The sequence below is a fragment of the Primulina eburnea genome, chromosome 9, assembly GCF_022965805.1.
Source record: "Primulina eburnea isolate SZY01 chromosome 9, ASM2296580v1, whole genome shotgun sequence".
NCBI classification, from domain to species: Eukaryota; Viridiplantae; Streptophyta; class Magnoliopsida; order Lamiales; family Gesneriaceae; genus Primulina; species Primulina eburnea.
Genome location: NC_133109.1, coordinates 23,284,923 through 23,304,113, shown reverse-complemented (window position 1 = coordinate 23,304,113; position 19,191 = coordinate 23,284,923).

The following is a 19,191-nucleotide window of genomic DNA, read 5'->3' as shown; positions in this document are numbered from 1 at the left end:
GTTTTCATCGACGACATCTTGATCTATTCCAAGACCAGAGAGCTTCATGCAGAACACCTCAGAGTTGTTCTTCAGTTGCTGAGAGAGAAGAGGTTGTATGCTAAGTTGAAGAAGTGTGAGTTCTGGTTGGAGCAGATTTCTTTCTTATGCCATGTTGTTTCGAAGGATGGTATAGCTGTTGATCCGACGAAGATCGAGGCGATTCAGAAATGGCCTATCCCTACCACTGTATCAGAGGTACGCAGTTTTCTTGGTTTGGCGGGTTACTATCGTCATTTAATTTCAGATTTTTCCAAGATTGCCCTGCCGTTAACCAATCTGACGAGGAAGACTGTGAAGTTCGAGTGGTCCAATGATTTCAGAGTGGATTTCAAGAGTTGAAGGATAAGTTGACGACAGCTCCTGTTCTTGCATTGCCCTGTGGTTCAGAGGATTTTATTGTTTATACCGATGCGTCGAAGAAGGGTCTTGGTGCAGTGCTGATGCAACGTGGAAAGGTAATCGCCTATGCTTCTCGCCAGTTGAAGGAATATGAGAAGAATTATCCTACGCACGATTTGGAGCTGGCAGCTGTGGTTTTCGCCCTGAAGATTTGGAGACATTATTTGTATGGCGAAAAGTGTGAAATTTTCACGGACCACAAGAGTTTGAAGTATTTGTTCTCTCAGAAAGAGCTCAACATGCGACAGAGACGGTGGTTAGAGCTTGTCAAAGACTATGACGTGATGATCAGTTACCACCCAGGGAAAGCGAATGTTGTAGCGGATGCTTTGAGCCGTAAGTCGAGTTCTTCTTTGAGTTCGATGATTCAGCAGCCGTTGCTGTTAGACTTACAGAGAGAGGAGATAGCTTTGGTAGTTCATGGGACCATTGCTCGTTTTTCAGCGTTGGTTATTCGGGCTACTTTGACAGACAGGATCCGTAGAGAGTAGACCATTGATGTTCAGTTGACAGAGATGAGAGCTGGAGCAGAGGAGAGAGGTAATTCAGAGTTTGGAGTGAATGGAGATGGTTTGACGACTTTCAGAGGCCGTATTTGTGTTCCTATTGGTGATGATATTCGGCGAGATATTTTGACAGAGGCACATACCGCGCCATATTCGATACATCCAGGTGGTACCAAGATGTATCAGGATCTTCGTAGACTCTATTGGTGGCCAGGTATGAAGAAAGACATTGCTATGTTTATTTCTCAGTGTCTAACTTGTCAGCAGGTGAAGATTGAGCACCAAAGACCTGCTGGGGCATTGCTATCATTGCCGATTCCTCAATGGAAATGGGAGCATATTACGATGGACTTTGTGACTGGTCTTCCCAGGACGCAGAAAGGTTTTAATTCCATTTGGGTTATTGTTGATCGATTGACCAAGTCAGCGCACTTTCTTCCAGTCAAGACGACGTACTCCATGAACCAGTATGCCGAGGAGTACATAGCAGAGATTATTATACTTCATGGTGTTCCTTTGTCGATCGTGTCTGATCGTGACCCTAGATTTACTTCAGAGTTTTGGAAGAGTTTGCACAGAGCTATGGGTTCACGGTTAGCATTTAGTACAGCATATCATCCCAGAGCGACGGTCAATCAGAGAGAGTTATTCAGATTCTAGAGGATATGCTCAGAGCTTGTACTATCGATTATCCTGGTAGCTGGGATTTCAAATTGCCTCTTGTTGAGTTCACGTATAATAACAGTTACCAAGCGACGATTGGCATGGCACCGTATGAAGCACTTTATGGCAGGAAGTGTAGATCTCGCTTGTATTGGGATGAGATTGGTGAGAGGAAGATGTTGGGTCCCGAGTTGGTCCAACAGACAGCTGATGTTGTTGCTGTTATTCGAGAGAGGATGAAGACAGCACAGTCGAGACAGAAGAGCTATGCTGATGTGCGTCGTAGGCCATTGCAGTTTGAGGTTGGCGACCATGTGTTCTTGAAGATAGCACCTCTTAAGGGTGTGATGCGGTTTGGAAAGAAGGGAAAGTTGAGTCCGAGATTTATTGGCCCATTTGAGATCTTGGACAGAGTCGGTGATCGAGCTTACAGGTTAGCCCTACCGCTAGATCTTGACAGAGTTTACAATGTTTTTCATGTGTCTATGCTCAGGAAGTATATTGCGAATCCTTCCCATGTTCTTCACCACGAGCCATTGGATTTGACGCCAAATTTGACTTACTAAGAGATTCCGGTCCAGATTCTGGATCGCAAAGTCAGAGTATTGAGTAACAAAGAGATCGGCATCGTTAAAGTCCTTTGGAGGAATCATTTGATCGAAGAGGCCACGTGGGAACCGGAGGATGAGATGAGAGAGAAGTATCCTGAGTTGTTCGTGCAGTGACGTCAATTTCGAGGACGAAATTCCATTACGGACGGGAGATTGTAATAGCCTAGCCCGGTGTACGGTACGGTTTAAATCTTCGATTGATTATTGATTATTTAGTTAAGGTTTAGTTTAGTGTGATGTTAGAGTTGTGTTTATGGGTTATAGTATGGTTGGTTATTTTTGTTTTGTGGCATTGTTCTTATTAGTTGATGGTGGTTGTATTGTATCAACGTTTTGGATCGATTTTGGTTGCATAAGAGTTTGCTTTGGCCGTGACCTGACTGCACCCGCGCTCCAGGTAGTCACCGCACCCGCGGTCTCATGCTTCAGAATTTGGTGTTTTTCCCGTAGCCTTACCGCACCCGCGGTGTTAAGGTGACCGCACCCGCGGTGATGGCACCGCACCCGCGGTGAGTTTAGGACCGCACCCGCGGTCGACAGTTTTGGTATTTTGAGTGGTTGGCCGAGAGCTTAGCGCACCCGCGGTGCTTAGTGCAGCGCACCCGCGGTCGCGCACAGTATAAGCGCATTTTCGAGATTTTAAGTGTTATAAAGCATGAGTTGGTTCACTTTTTCCCCATTTCTTTCCTTCTCCTCGTTTCTTCTCTCTATAGGGAGACTAGGGTTTCTTAATTTCTTCCTTTCTTTTCTTTAATCCAAGCTCTTAGTTGGTGATTTGTGTTGAGATCAAGGTTCTTCTTGGTGCTAGGAAGCTAAGGTAAGCTTTTGGTATGGTTATTTCTTGGTTTTGGAGTGAGAGATGTTATGGGTTTGTTGAATTTGTTGGTTTTATGGATTAATCGGCATGGGTTCTTGGTTATTGAGTTGTTAATGGCGTGATTTATGGTTTATTGTTGTAGGATTTCAACCAAGATTTTAGATTGGAGGTTTCAAGTGGTTGTAAGTGGAATTTCATCCTCTGTGCTCACATGATAGTATATGTATTGTGTTTCAATGATTTTAAAGTGCTATTCCCTTCATTTGATTCATGGTTATGTATTGATTCACTTGTTTTATATTTTGGAGGCATTTTATGTCTCAATTATTGAAAAGGGAATACAAGAGAAAAGAGTTTGCAAAGTGTTTGTTTAAATGCCAAAGAGAGAATTCAAATGGATTTATGGATTGATAGATACATAGTCAGAGATTGCATGCAATTAGTTGATCAACGACCATAGGCTTATATCCCTCAGAGTTGTCGATTTATATCGATGGGATATAGGTACAGAGACAGAGATACTATATAGATATCAATCCAATACAGAGAAAAGAGAAATACCATCTTATTGTTATGCTATGCTTTATTTTCGTCGTTTCATTCCAGAGTTGATGGTATTTACGTTTTTAAAGCTATGATTTTCAGAGTATGCTATGTATATTGCTATGTAAGAGCTCCACTTGCTGAGTTTTATACTCATTTCAGTTATTTCATGTGATGCAGATAAGAGCGACAAGCTGGATCGTTGATTGTGGGTCGGATTCATATGCATATAGAGAAGGAGGAAGATGTTATTTTGTTGGTATTTTTGGACATGATCATAGGAATGATATTTTGTATTTTTGTTATATCATTTTAATGATCATGTAATTACTTTTGATTGTAAATGTTTTATGGAAATGTATTTTGAATCCTTCCTCCCTTCAAGTGAAAAATTTAAATTCTGCTATATTTTATTAAAACGGGTCAGAGGTGTCACAAACTGACAGAAGAAAGAAATCACATGAGCATAAGAGAAGACCCAGAGATGATAAGAAAACCTACAGAAAGAAACATGAGGTTCTATTAGCTGAAGAGAACAAATCCAAATGGGCAGAAACTGATAGTGACGAAGCAGAATCAGAAAGCTCATATAGCTCAAGTGATGAAGAGGAAGTCAAATGTCTAATGGCCAATGATACTGAAGCAGAATCTACAAGTCTACAGGTATTTGATTTTAGTTCCACTAACTTTACACGAGAAGAACTCATTTTAACATTGCATGAAATGGTAAATGAGTACCAGAAACTTGCATCATCATTTGAGGAAATGAAGTCAAAGCAAAATGATCCCATGGACAATAAAATCAAAACTGTTGAATCAGTTGATGAGTTGAGTCTAAAAAGGGAGATTGCTGAGCTAAGAGAAGAAAGAAACAAAGATAAGTCATTAATTCAAAAGTTAATGCTTGAAAACTCAGAACAATCTAAGCTCATTAAATCTTGGAATAAGTCATCAGCTGCATTGAATGAAATGCAAAATTCACAAAAATCAGTTTTTGATAAATCTGGATTAAGACTCAATACTCAAGGTGAAACATTTCCAAGAGATACTCAACCCGAACAGAACATGGACAAAGGGAAATACATTAAATTTGACAAATCAACAGTAGAACAAGAAAAATTTAAGCCTAGAAAACTGAATGAACAACCTATTGAGAATAGGTATAAGGCCAGAAGACATGGAGTTGGTTACAGTACAAAAATTTCTACTGACTCAGAAAGTCATTCATCAAAAAGATTTAGCAAGAACTATTCAAATAACAATTCAAATTATTATAACTGCAAACCAGTCCAGAAAAGATACAGACTAAACAATCGGTTGAACCAAGCTAAAATGCATATTGTGTCATCTGTACACCGCACACCTAACACACAGAAGCCGAGAAAAATAATTTGGAACACGGCTACTGGAAAGTCAGTTAGACTAATCCAAGTATGGGTTCCAAAGGGACTAATAAGTTTGGGACCAAAATAGATATGGGTACCAAATCATATTATGTGTGTGCTTGCAGGTAAAAAGTACAGATAAAAATTCAATATGGTATTTGGACAGCGGTTGCTTACGACATATGACAGGAGATGCAAGTATGCTATCTCAACTGACCAAATATAGTGGTCCAAACATCAGTTTCGGAGATAATTCCAAAGGTAAAACCGTTGGTAAGGGTAAGCTTATCCATGGTAAATTTACTATTAAAGATGTTTATTAGTAGAGAATCTGAAGTATAACTTGATTAGCATCAATCAGTTATGCGAAAATTGATTCTCGGTACAATTTGATAAAAATTCATGCTCAGTTAAAACATCAACTGATGAAATCATACTAACTGGAAAACGATGTGCAAACACATATAAAGTCAGTTGGAATTATCAGCCTTATGCATCAGTTTGCTTTATTGCTTCAAAATCATCTCAAAACTGGTTGTGGCATAAAAGGTTAAATCATTTAAACTTTAAATCCATTGTCTATCTGAGTAAACATGAACTTGTAACTGGTTTGCCCAAAATAGATTTTTCAAAAGAAAAACTTTGCTCAGCATGTCAGTATGGAAAACAAGTACGATCTTATTTCAAAAACAAGGGCTGTAAATCTTCATCCCGATGCTTAGAACTATTGCACATGGATCTCTTCGGTCCAATACCAGTCATGAGTTTAGGGGGAATGAAATACACCTTGGTGGTCGTAGATGATTTTTCAAGATTTACTTGGGTTATCTTTCTCAAATCCAAAGACCATACGGCTGCACAACTGGTTAAACTCTTCAAAATACTTTTAAATGAAAAATCAGTTGGGATTGATCGAGGAACTGAATTCATCAATCAAACACTTTCAAGCTTTCTAGAAAATGCTGGAATCAAGCATGAGCTCTCAGCAGCAAGAACTCCTCAGCAAAACGGTGTAGCTGAGAGAAGAAATCGGACCCTTAAAGAAGCTGCTAGAACAATGCTTGCTGATTCTGGTATTTCTCAAAGATTTTGGGCAGAGGCAGTAAACACTGCGTGTTATACTCAGAACAGATCAATGATTAATAAGAATCATATGAAAACACCATATGAGATCTGGCATGGAAGAAAAAGTATAATCACTTATTTCAAAATATTCGGCTGTAGATGTTTTATTCATGATAATGGTAAAAATTATTTAAAAAAATTTGATGCCAAATCTGTAGAAGGAATATTCCTTGGATATTCATTAGTTAGTATAGCTTATAGAGTCTTTAATAAGAAAACTTTAAATGTTGAAGAATCTGCGCATGTTGACTTTGATGAAACTGTACTAACTGATAAGCCAACTGATCAAGTTGAGCTAGCTGATCGATTTACAGATATCAGTTTGGAAGATGATGACAAAGATGAAAGTCATAACAATCAAAACATCTTTCAAACACCAGAACTAGAGATATTGAATCAATTAAATGAGCAGGAAGTCAATGCTGACAATCAGTTATTAAAGCAAAATGATAACATTCAAGTACCAGCTGACGAGGCATCAACTGAAGCTGAAAACTGCATTCAGTTACCAACTGAAGAAGTTGCTGATGCAACAAATGCAGAGTACAGATGGAGAAAATCACATCCACCACAACTGGTAATAGAAAATCCATCTGATCCAGTAAGAACTCGCCATCAAATGTTAAATTTATTTATTCATTCAGCCTTTGTCTCACAACTGGAACCAAAGAAAACTGATGAATCTCTTGCTGATTCTAACTGGGTAACTGCTATGCAAGAAGAGCTGAATCAGTTCACTCACAATAACGTCTCGAACTTAGTTCCAAGACCAACTTCAAAAACCATTATAGGTACAAAATGGGTGTACAAGAATAAACTGAACGAGGACGGTTCAGTTATACGCAACAAAGTAAGACTAGTAGCACAAGGATATAGGCAAGAAGAAGGAATTGACTACGATGAGACGTATGCTCCAGTTGCAAGATTGGAAGCAATCAGAATATTTCTTGCTTATGCATCTCACAAAAACTTCAAAGTTTACCAGATGGATGTGAAGAGTGCATTCCTAAACAGTCAGTTACAAGAAGAAGTATATGTTGAACAACCTCCAGGTTTTGTAAACCACAAACTTCCTGATCATGTATACTATTTGAACAAAGCATTATATGGTCTTAAACAAGCTCCTAGAGCTTGGTACGAAACTCTTTCAAAATTCCTAACTGATCATGACTTTTCAGTCGGATCAGTTGATAAGACCTTGTTCAAATTTACTAAAAATAATCACATTCTATTAGTTCGAATTTATGTTGATGATATAATATTTGGGTCAACTAACCCCAAATTGTGCGAAAATTTTGCTAAGTTAATGCAGGACAAGTTTGAAATGAGCATGATGGGTGAACTGACATTCTTTCTTGGACTGCAAGTGAAGTAATTGGAAACTGGTATATTCATTAGTCAAACAAAATATACAAAAGAGTTGCTAAAGAAATTTTGTATGGAATCATGTTCAGCTGCAACTACTCCCATGAGCTCATCAGTTAAACTAGACACTGACGAAGGGATATATCAGTGGAGGCGACATTATATAGAGGGTTAATAGGTTCATTGTTGTATCTAACAGCCAGTCGTCCTAATATTGTTTTTGCTGTTTATATGTGTGCCAGATTTCAAGCAAATCCTAAGCAATCACATTTCTCAGCTGCTAAAAGAATTCTAAGATATCTTAAGGACACTCAAAATGTTGGGCTATGGCATTCAAAAGACTCCATCTTCAATTTAGTTGGATATTCAGATGCAAATTATGCAGGATGTAAGCTTGATCGCAAAAGTACAAGTGGATCTTGTCAGTTCTTAGGAGACAGACTGATCTCTTGGTTCAACAAGAAGCAGACATCCATAGAAACCTCAACAACAGAAGTAGAATATCTTGCTGGTGGTAGCTGTTGTGCACAACTGATCTGGATTCAGCAACAACTGAAGGATTATGGAGTAACGTCAACTGAATCGCCCATATTTTGTGATAATACCATCACAATTGCCATCACTTACAATCCAGTTCTTCACTCAAGGACCAAGTATATAGATGTCAGGCATCACTTCATTAGGGATCATGCTTTAAAGAATGATATTCGACTGGAATACATTTCAACTGAACAGCAAGCAGCTGATATCTTCACAAAACCATTATCCGAGGCTAAGTTTTCTTACTTTCGAAATATTCTTGGGTTAATTGATCTATCATAAACTTGTTATTAATACTGTCTTGATTATAAAATCATTTCTCACAACTGACTACCTTCTGTCAACTGATGTCAGCTATCATATGTCAGTTTGTTATAAACTTTCTGTTAACAATAATTTGATTGCAGAAAAATAAAGTAAGATAGCACTGAGCCAATCAAATTTTACCTTTGAATAAAAACGATGCCATGTTACACCACTCAGTTCAGATCCAACAAAATTCTTCCACTCATTCAACCAATGGGTAAGTTCATGGATCCGTAAATTTATGAAAGATTCAGAATTTGCAAGCTTATCCAGTCGATGCCACTCTGTCCAGAGCATGGCATGAAGCAGAACTTGATCTTCGATCAGTCTGTAACTTGATAAACATTAAACACATCTCGATAATTCCTAGCTCTTGCTCTTTGAGCACGAGTAGTAGGTAAACGATTATGGTACACAAAATGAAGATCATGTATCTTGTACCATACAGACATGACCTTCATCAAAACTTTCTCCTCAATGCTTCTCTTTAACTCCTCTAAATGCGGACGCTCTCTTCAGTTACGTGATTCTGAGTACCACAGCAAGCATCGGATATATCTGAATTCGCCATAATTTTATTGAATTGATATTATCTCACAACTCATTTCTATCGTCTTACTTATAGACAGGTGACATTAAATGGTGAAGAAGTTGAAAAGACTAAAGCCAACCGAAACGTCATCGCAATTACCCAGGCTTTTTCTTCACCAGTTATTTATTATCAGTTGATACTAGTTTAACAATTATTATATTTTTACCTTCAACTGATATTAGTGTATCTTTTACTAATTATTAATTGTTAACTGATCTCAGTCAGAAGTCAATTAATATCAGTTTATCTGATCAGTTGGTAATCAACTCATTATTTGCAGGAAAAAGAAAAACAGAGTTAAAACCAGATAAATATTTCATTACTTATAAATATTGGTCTGGATTACATCATCATACTTCTCCTCCACAACAATTATCCAAAATTTCAACCAAACAGATAGAGAAGAAGGAGCAGTCATGAGAAAGCTGTGAGAATGAGCTATGCGCCTTAGGATCTTCAATTCCTTGCGGAGCATCAGCTGATACATGTGACCGTCCTTGAAGACGTCCACCCACACAGCAATATTCAAGTGCTTTCGCACTTGCTTCAGTTCTGCCACCAATTCAGGAGTGGTGGCCTCCCCAGAGTTGTACAAGAGCTCAAGCTCCTGCAATCGCTCCCAGTAATGCAGACTTTCGTAGAAGACTTCATCTTCTATCTCGGCCTTCCTGGCCGCCAGAGAGAAAGGAGAAAGACTTGAGTCACTCGAATCAGACATCTTTCTTATCTTGAATACTTTGGACTATATGTCTGAAACTGACTGAGCCACTTCTATTTATAGCCAAGAAGTTATGGAAGCTGAAGGGCCGCGATCATTTATCATATAATAAATTTTTAAAGCTTTAAATTTATTTTTACATCGTCATTTTAAATGTTTTATGCACCAATTTATGGGGAATATTAATTTTAAAAAGTTAACAGAGAAGACAATTGTTTGTAACTTCTCAACTGAAATGAATCGGTTTCCCAACTGATCGTTCAGTTGGATTGTTTACAAATCTTCTCACATACGTTAACTAATTAAAATTTATTATATTCTAAATCAATTGACGTGACTGCAAATTGACGACGTGGCTTATTTTAAAACCGCTAACCTTTATACACACGATTACAGCACACGTACACTTATTTTTTATTCAAAATTTTCATGGACTGACACGTGTCCAGAATTTGAACAGTCACGTACAAATGTATTATACCCGCTTCAATTCAGTTCTTCTTCTTCACGCATACAATCAGTTCTAAGAGCATACCAATTTCCAAAGCTTATTTTCTACGAATTTCAGATCATCTTACCTTCCGAAATGGCTAATCAGATCCCTGCTCACATGATGAATGCCATGACAATCGATTTTGACTTAGTTTTATCAATTCAAGAAGCTGATATAAAAAATGTCTTTCTGAAGATTGAATCTACTGGGCTAAGAATGTTTTTGGGACAATCTTCACAAGAAATATACTCGAAGGAAGTGAATGATTTCTATCTGAAAGGGTATGTTACTGGTGAAGGAAATATCTCTGTCACTATTAATGATCAGTTGCTGATCTTATCTGAAAAAAACTTTGGAGAAATATTTTCTTTGCCAACTGATGGATATGTCAGTTTCTCTGAAGTTAAAACATCCGATATTGAGGAAATGAAATCCTCATTATCTGCTGATGGGCGAAAAATCAAAGTCTCCAACCCAAAGAAAGAACTGAAACCAGAAATTCAGTTATTGGCTGATATTGCAGCAAAGGGAATTTTAGCTAAAGCTGGCTCATATGCAGCTCTCACTCTTGAAAAATTCCAGGTGATGACAATCATCATGGGTGAGAAGAAAGTCAATTGGATGTACATTATTTTCAGCATTCTAAAGAATATGCTTAAATCAACAAAACAGTCCATGGGGTTTGCTATTCCAATCAGTTATATTCTGAAACTCAAAGGACTAGTAGCTAACAATGCCGAAAAATCTTCAAAATTTAAGATATTCACTGCCAAGAATATCTTGCCACCAAAGACCAAGTTGGATCCCTCGCCTAAACAATTCATAAAAGTCAAGAAGGAGATTGGGATGCAGCAAGCTGCTCCTAAATCAGTCAAGAAAGCCAAGAAGCTGGCCCAACTGAAGGCTGCAAAGCGAAAACTGATTCTCAGTGAATCAGATTCTGAAAAAACTCCCTCTCCCAAACTTATCAAGAAACCAAGGACACAAAGAACCAAACCAATACCAGCAGTGGAACCAACCATTACTGAGAAACTGTCTCATTCAGCTGCTGAAAAGCCGATTCAGGCTATCCCATTGCAAGTCATCCCTCCTGATGATTCAGTTCCAACTGAAAAGATATCCACTAGAGTAAAAGCTCCCTTCATTCGTGTAAATCAACCAACTATTTTACCTCAGGCTAGACAAAAAGGCGTTACATTGAAGGAACCAGTTGAGTCTACAAAATCTGGCTTACAAATTCCTCATATTCTAACCACGGAGAAGGGAAAAGGCAAGCTTGAGGAGGAGCCAAGGCCATCTCACGCCATTCAAACTCATATTGATCTAATTTGGGAAGAGGTTTTGCCAAGAAATTGAAGCACAAATCCCAACTGAAGACGTTTATTAAACTGGAAAAAATAGTTTTGAGAGTAGTTAAAGCTGCTACCATTATTCAAGCACTGGAAAGGAGACAATATTTCTTTGATCAAATACGGGCTATTCAACTGACTAAGATGGTTAGAAAGTTGAAAGAAAACTACAACCCCAAAGGGCCAACTGCATATCAAGATAGAGTTGTGTTCACTCAACTGGATGCAGATCTTAGTGGCCTACAGAGGGAAATAAGGTTTTGGGAAGATGATCAAGAACTTGTTCTCACAGAAAAATCTTCAGGAACAGAGGAATACAAACCTTCATCGTCTCAGCAGAATGAATCCTCTGAAGAACTCATTGCTGACAAATCAGTCAAGGAAGTTCCACAAACAACAGCCGAGGATCAACATCTGTATTCTAAGGCCGAAATGACTTTCGCCAATATCGATGAAATCATTCAATCAGTTGCTCAGGAAGCACAAACTGAAGCACAAAATTTTGAATCAGTTGATCCCCTAACTGAACAAACAGAACAAGAAATTCTGATTACATCTGACGACCCAGTTCAAACTTTTATCGCTGAAGAACAAGTTCAAATTCTTGTTGCTGAAAAACATGTTCAATCTCCAGTTGCTGAAGAACATGTTAAATTCTCTGACAACGCAGAACAAGCTCAATTTCTTGTTGCTCCAGAAACAGTTCACCGATTGACATTTGAAACTGAAGAGCAAACTGAAGTGCTCACTCAGAACCAAGAGGAAACACTTACTGAATACGTGGAAGAGCAGTTGCCTAATGTTGAAAACCTTCAAACTGAAGAACCACCCCAAGTTTCAGCCGTTGATCAAACAGAAGAACAAGCCCATGATTCTCCAATAACAGTTACCACAGATAACCCTTTTATTCTAGAACAAAGTGTTTCTGATGCTCAGAATCAACCTTCTTCCTCTCAAGGTCAAGAAGAGACAGTTGATCGCACTATGATAATTTTCACTCCATCAGAACAAGCGCCACATTAGGAAGATATAGGAGTCATGTCTCCTAAAATCTCAAATTCAGAAGCATTGTTCGATGAAATCAACACCATCAAGACAAATATGAATCAAATAATGGATGCCATCAAATCCATTCAGCCAACCCAATTCTATCATTCTGTAAAGCTCAATGGATCCGAAGATTTTGTTTTTGCAAAGCTGAAGAATATTCAAGAAGTTGTAACTGAACTCTCAGTTGCCATAGAACACAAGCAGAACAAAGCTACAACTGTTGCTCTTTTTGTTACTCAAGATGTAATCAATCAACGAGTTGAACGATTAGAAACATCTGTTGCAAACAAAATAGACTCACTGCAAACCTCAGTTCTTACTGCCATCTCCAGTATCTCAGCTGATGTCGGCATCTTATCTACTGAAGTTCGACAATTATCTATTCACATGGCTCAGTTTGACAAAAAGGGGGAAGATAGTCAGAAAAAACATTGAAGAACAGTTAGCAGTATAGCAGTTTGTTTTGAGACAGTTTTTGTTAAGAAGCAGTCTATAAGAGTTCAATCCCTCAGTTACTATATGCTTAGTTTTGTCAAACACCAAAAAGGGGGAAATTGTTGGAAACCAAATTTCGGAGTTTGACAAACTAAAGAAACTAACTGAATTATGAGACAACTGAATATGCTAAAGACGCGACTGATTACTTAACAACTGAAACCAGCTGAACTAATGAAGAAAACTGATCAGTTGGAAACTGATCAGTTAATACACTCAGCCGCATAAGTTTCAGTTAAAACATATCTCAACTGAATGTTTTTCGGGAAAGAACAACCGACAAAAATACATAGTAGACAGTAACTGAGTATGGAAAGCCGCACCTCAATCATTACAGCATAGAACAACGTATTTCGGCTATTGCAATTAAGACGCCGTATTACAATCAATGAAGAGAACATTGCCCAAGGAATGATGAAGTGGCAATCAACGGATACTAGAATTCAAATGCATATCAAAGTTACCGTTGAAAGAGAAGTATATAAATATGACTGAAGAACAGCAGAAGAAAGTAGAGACGATCACTCAATCTTAAACTTGCTGTTACTCTGTCAAAATCTTGGCTCACTCTCATTTGAATTACTCGTAGCAATCAAGGCTACAATTTGAGCTTACTAGCACTCTCTAAAAGTTGTTAGATTCAATACTGCTAAGATCAATTACGTACTGAGAATATTGTGTAGAACTAAGAGTTTCAGTTTTGGCAGTGGTAAGTCCAAACTAAAGTGGGTCTGTACAAGGGTTGTACTCGATCAAAGTCTTTTAGTGAATATCCTATCCTTGTGATAGAAGGGGTGACGTAGGAGTAATTGAATTCTCCGAACATCCAGAAACAACTTTTGCATATTTCTTTCAATTTCGTATTCTATCTTTCAGTCAGTTACTTTCCGCAACTGCTCTAGTTTAACTGATTGTTATTGACCAACAAGATTCCGAGATTCAGTTCGTCACCAAACTGAACTCAAATATTATTAAAGAACAATTTTAATTGTAAGTGTTTATTCAACCCCCCTTCTAAACACTTTTGTTACGACAACCGATCCTATCATAATGAATTCAAAAGAACTGATCTGATTAATGCATTACATGAGATGGTTAATGAGTACTCAGGACTTTCTCAATCATTCGAGGAAGTGAAGACTAAAAATCAAAACCTAAAGGATCAAATCAGTAAGTTTGCTTGCCTACAAGAAAGCAGTTGTACTGATCTGAAGTTGAGATTAATAGGTTGAAAACTGAGAATGATAGGATAAACACAGATTACCAGACACTAAAATCTTAAAGTCAGACGTTATCTGCTCTGGTAAATGCTTGGAATAAGTCCTCAGTTTCACTTGAAAAGATGCAGGAATTGCAGAAGCAATCTGGAGACAAAAGTGGTCTTGGATTCAGCAATAGTGAAAGCATCTCTGAAACTAGTACTAAGCCAGAACTGGATATGAACAAAGAGAAGTACATTTGCTTTGTAAGATCCAGCTTGGTATATGAACCAGAAGTACCTACTGTTCAAATCAAAAGGAATGTAGATCAGATGAACAAAAGAAAGCATTATGGTCTTGGTTATGTTGAACCCAAGGGAAGAGTTCACCAGAGCTCTGGATCCAGTAAGGGATTCAACTCAGGAGGACAGATCTCTATGAAGGTTAAAAACTACCAACACTATAATTCTAGACCTGTTCAAAAGAGATACAGACTAGACAACAAAAACAGAAGAGAAGAACAACATTTTAATATACATACTGTTAGAAGTAACAGACCTTCTGTTGCACGCACAACTTTGGATATCCGAAGTACAAGGTCACTAAAAATTGTATAATTGTGGGTCCCCAAAGGACTGACTAGGCTTGGACCCAAATAGATTTTAGTACCAGATACTAAAACTTGTGTTTGTAGGAACAGGAGAAGAAAACAATAATCAGTAACTCTACATGGTATCTGGACAGTGGATGTTCCAGACACATGACTGGACAGAAAAACCTACTTTCCGAGATAATGAGTTGCACTGGACCAAAGATAACCTTTGGAGACAACTCAAAAGGTAAAACCGTGGGTAAGGGTAAGATTATCCATGGCAACATAACCATTAATGATGTGCTACTAGTTGATAACCTTTGTTACAATCTGATTAGCATTAGTCAACTATGTGATAATGGTTATTCTGTAGCTTTTCAGAAGCACTCGTGTATAGTTAAAGATTCTGCTGAATCTACTGTATTAACTGGAAAGAGAGAAGGCAACACCTACAGAGTCTCTTGGAACTCAAATCATGTCAATACTCTAAAAGAGGAGAAACAGAACTCTAAAAGAAGCAGCTAGAACAATGCTAGCAGATGCAGACATCTCTCAGCGCTTCTGGGCAGAAGCAATTAACACTGCTTGTTACACGCAAAACAGAACAATGGTCAACAAAAGGCACAATCAAACTCCTTATGACATATGGAAAGGGAATAAGCCCAACGTATCTTATTTTCATGTGTTTGGTTGCAAATGTTTTGTACTAAATAATGGCAAAAATCACTTAACTGCATTTGACTCAAAATCAGATGATGTACTATTCCTTGGTTACTCTACCATAAGCAAAGCTTTTAGAATCTTCAACAATAGAACTCTTAATGTTGAAGAGTCGATTCATGTTGTCTTCGATGAAGACAGCAGTACTCCTGAAATATCTAACACGTCAGATTTAAGTAACAGGTTAGACAGGATCCACTTAGAACTGGACAGTGAAGATGATGTAGAAGCAAACATCGAGGATGTTCAAAATCCAGAACCAGACATTCTGATAGTAGAACCAGAAGTACATACATTAGATCTGTCAATATCAGCAGAAGACACTCAAGAACCTAATACTGGTTCCGTCGAGAACAATCCTAACATATCAAATCAGAAAGATATCCTTTTAAATCCTTTTATTTGGAGAAAATATCATCCTCTATCGTTGGTTATTGGAAATCCAGCAGCGCCTCTGAGAACCAGAAGGCAAATGATTAATGAATACATGCATGCTGCTTTTATTTCTCAGGACGAACCAAAGAAAATTGAAGAAGCTCTTCTCGATCCTAGTTGGATTGAAGCTATGCAAGAAGAGCTGAATCAATTCAAACGAAACGAAGTTTGGTTTCTAGTACCTAGACCATCTCACCAACCTGTCATTGGAACTCGGTGGGTATTCAGAAACAAACTAAATGAAGAATGCACAGTGATCAGAAATAAAGCAATACTGGTAGCTCAAGGTTTTAGACAAGAAGAAGGAATAGACTATGATGAGACCTACGTACAGTAGCAAGGCTCGAATCTATCAGAATATTTTTGGCCTTGGATGCTTTTAAGAACTTCAAGGTTTATCAAATGGATGTGAAGAGTGCCTTCCTAAATGGTCTATTACAAGAAGAGGTCTACGTCGAACAACCTCCTGGTTTTAACGATCATTTCTCACCTCACCATGTATTCAAATTACACAAAGCATTATATGGTCTAAAACAGGCACGTAGAGCGTGGTATGACACTTTATCGCAATTTCTTATCGATCATGACTTTACAATTGGGACAGTAGACAAAACTCTGTTTACTTTAGTAAAAAATAAACATATATTTTTAGTACAGATCTATGTTGATGATATTATTTTCGGGTCAACCAACCCCAAATTATGTGCAAAGTTTGGAAAGTTGATGCAGGATCAATTCGAAATGAGCATGATGGGAGAATTAACATTCTTCTTAGGATTACAAATCAAACAACTTGATACTGAAATTTTTATAAATCAAGCCAAGTACACCAAGGAGCTTCTGAAAAAGTTTGGTATGGAAGCATGCTCTGCTGCTTCTACTCCAATGAGCTCATCTATTAAACTTGATAAAGATGAAATTGGAATTCCAGTAGAGGTAACTCAGTATCGTGGTCTTATTGGTTCATTGTTATATCTGACTTCCAGTAGACCAGATATCATGTTTGCAGTTTGTATTAGTGCGAGATTTCAATCTAACCCCAAACAATCTCATTATATTGCTGCTAAACGTATTTTGAAGTACTTGAAAGGAACTCAAAATGTCTGTTTATGGTATCCCAATGATTCATCGTTAAATCTTATTGGATATTCAGATGCTGATTATGCAGGTTGCAAACTAGACAGAAAAAGCACAAGTGGTTTCTGTCAATTTCTTGGTGATAGGTTGATATCCTGGTTTAGTAAAAAGCAGACCTCCATAGCCACATCTACTGTAGAAACAGAATATCTGGCTGCTGGAAGCTGCTATTCTCAAATACTATGGATACAACAACAATTAAAAGACTATGGAATTCAAGCCTCCGACTCACCTATTTTCTGTCACAATACCAGTGCCATTGCAATCACACAAAATCCAGTACTTCATTCCAGAACGAAGCACATAGACATCAGACATCATTTCATCAGAGATCATGTGCAGAAGAAGGAAATTCGTCTGGAATATGTTTCTACTGATCAACAAACAGCAGATATCTTTACAAAACCTCTGCCTGAAAATAAGTTTTCTTATTTTCGAAACTCACTTGGATTAATAGACTTAAATTAATTATCTGTTATCTTCATTAATGTGTTGTGACTTCTTCTGTTTCTTCAGCGTTGTTTTGCAGAAAATAAAAGACAAGCGAGAGAGACAATCAGTAAACATAACATAATATTTTCATGAATAATATAGGTGGGGGCGTACAAATTTCACTTCATTTTTAACGTACGCTCTCGAAGTTGCCAACCAAGTGGTCAGCTCCCCGTAGAGGTACGTAAAAACTCCTCTGAAAAAGCAATCTTTTTCAGAGTCCTCAGCTCCTTTAAGAGCATGAGGAGGTAGACACCATCATCAGAAAAGACGTCTGCACTGTCAGAACTATGGAGACGTCGATAATACTTTGCCATTTTTGTCATCTCCTTGGAGGAAGACACCTGCCCACCCTCAAAAGAGGACTGAAGCTCCTGGATCTTAGTCCAGGTAGCCAGTGTCTTCTCGAACACCTTGTCCTCAATCGCTTTCTTCCTCGCTGCTACCACCTCCTTCATAAACTCCTCAGCCAAGTCAGGACTATTCTCTCTTGACATATTTCTGTTTAAAAGTGACTAATGGCTAACCTCTATGCCGGTATTTATAGATGATAAATCAGGTACTAGAGATCGAGGTAATCATAACATTCAGCGGGAAATATGAAACGTTCTGTATCAAGATTTCGACGGTTCACTTACCAAGATGTGACATTTAATAAGTACATTGATTTAGGGGGAACTTTATTATGATTATATTTGATTTTGTATCAGAAGAAGTAGAAGGACACTTATCTCTTCATTAAAATAAGGCACTCTGTTTAAAACTTCCAGTAGAAGATGTCAAAGTCTCTTCTGATTCTTTCATATATGAATGTCAATTTATCTTTTATAAATTATGCCTTATTCAGCTAATATTGAGTTATTTGCTGAAGAAAACGATTTAAGATAAATACTGGTATTCCATTGCACATTTACTCAAAGCTAGGTTACAACATACAATTCCACATCTATGGAGTACTTTCACTCAACCAGATGCACCTGATGATGAAGAAATTGACGAGTCTCAAGTCGGCCGAAGCACTTACTGATTCACCAGACTAAGTCTTTCTTACTCATTTTTTTATTCAATGAAAGCAGTAGATGAACAAAAATATCAAGATTTCCTTACATTAAGTTTATCTACTCCATTCATTGTTATCAGCAGCTTGAAGTACTTTTTATGTTGAAAAGTACTTCAGCAGGAACCTATCTAAGGACTGGTTAGTAATTCTAAAATGAGGATTTTCTTCCTAATCCTTATATCTTCGATAAGGATGGTCTTCTTCGAAAATTATCCAGCAAGCTTGAATCTTGTTAGCACTAATGTATTGGAAAAAGATGTCTTCAAACATCTGTATACGAGTGACTGAAAGTTGCTTTTGGAATTCCTCTGCTGATTCTGATTCCGGAGAAGGCTCCGATAGATCACTTGCACCTATCATTTATACTGATTTGAGAAAAGAAAAGTTTGAATGACTTAATTTGTAAATTTGCAGGCATTTATATAGAATATCAGGAAGCTGAAGAGCCGGCAATTTTGGTTACACGAATACCAAGATTCATCCATCTTGTCCTCAGATTTCATATCTCTGCATTTATTAGTTGCATTTATCGAGGGGGAACAATATCTTAGTCAGAC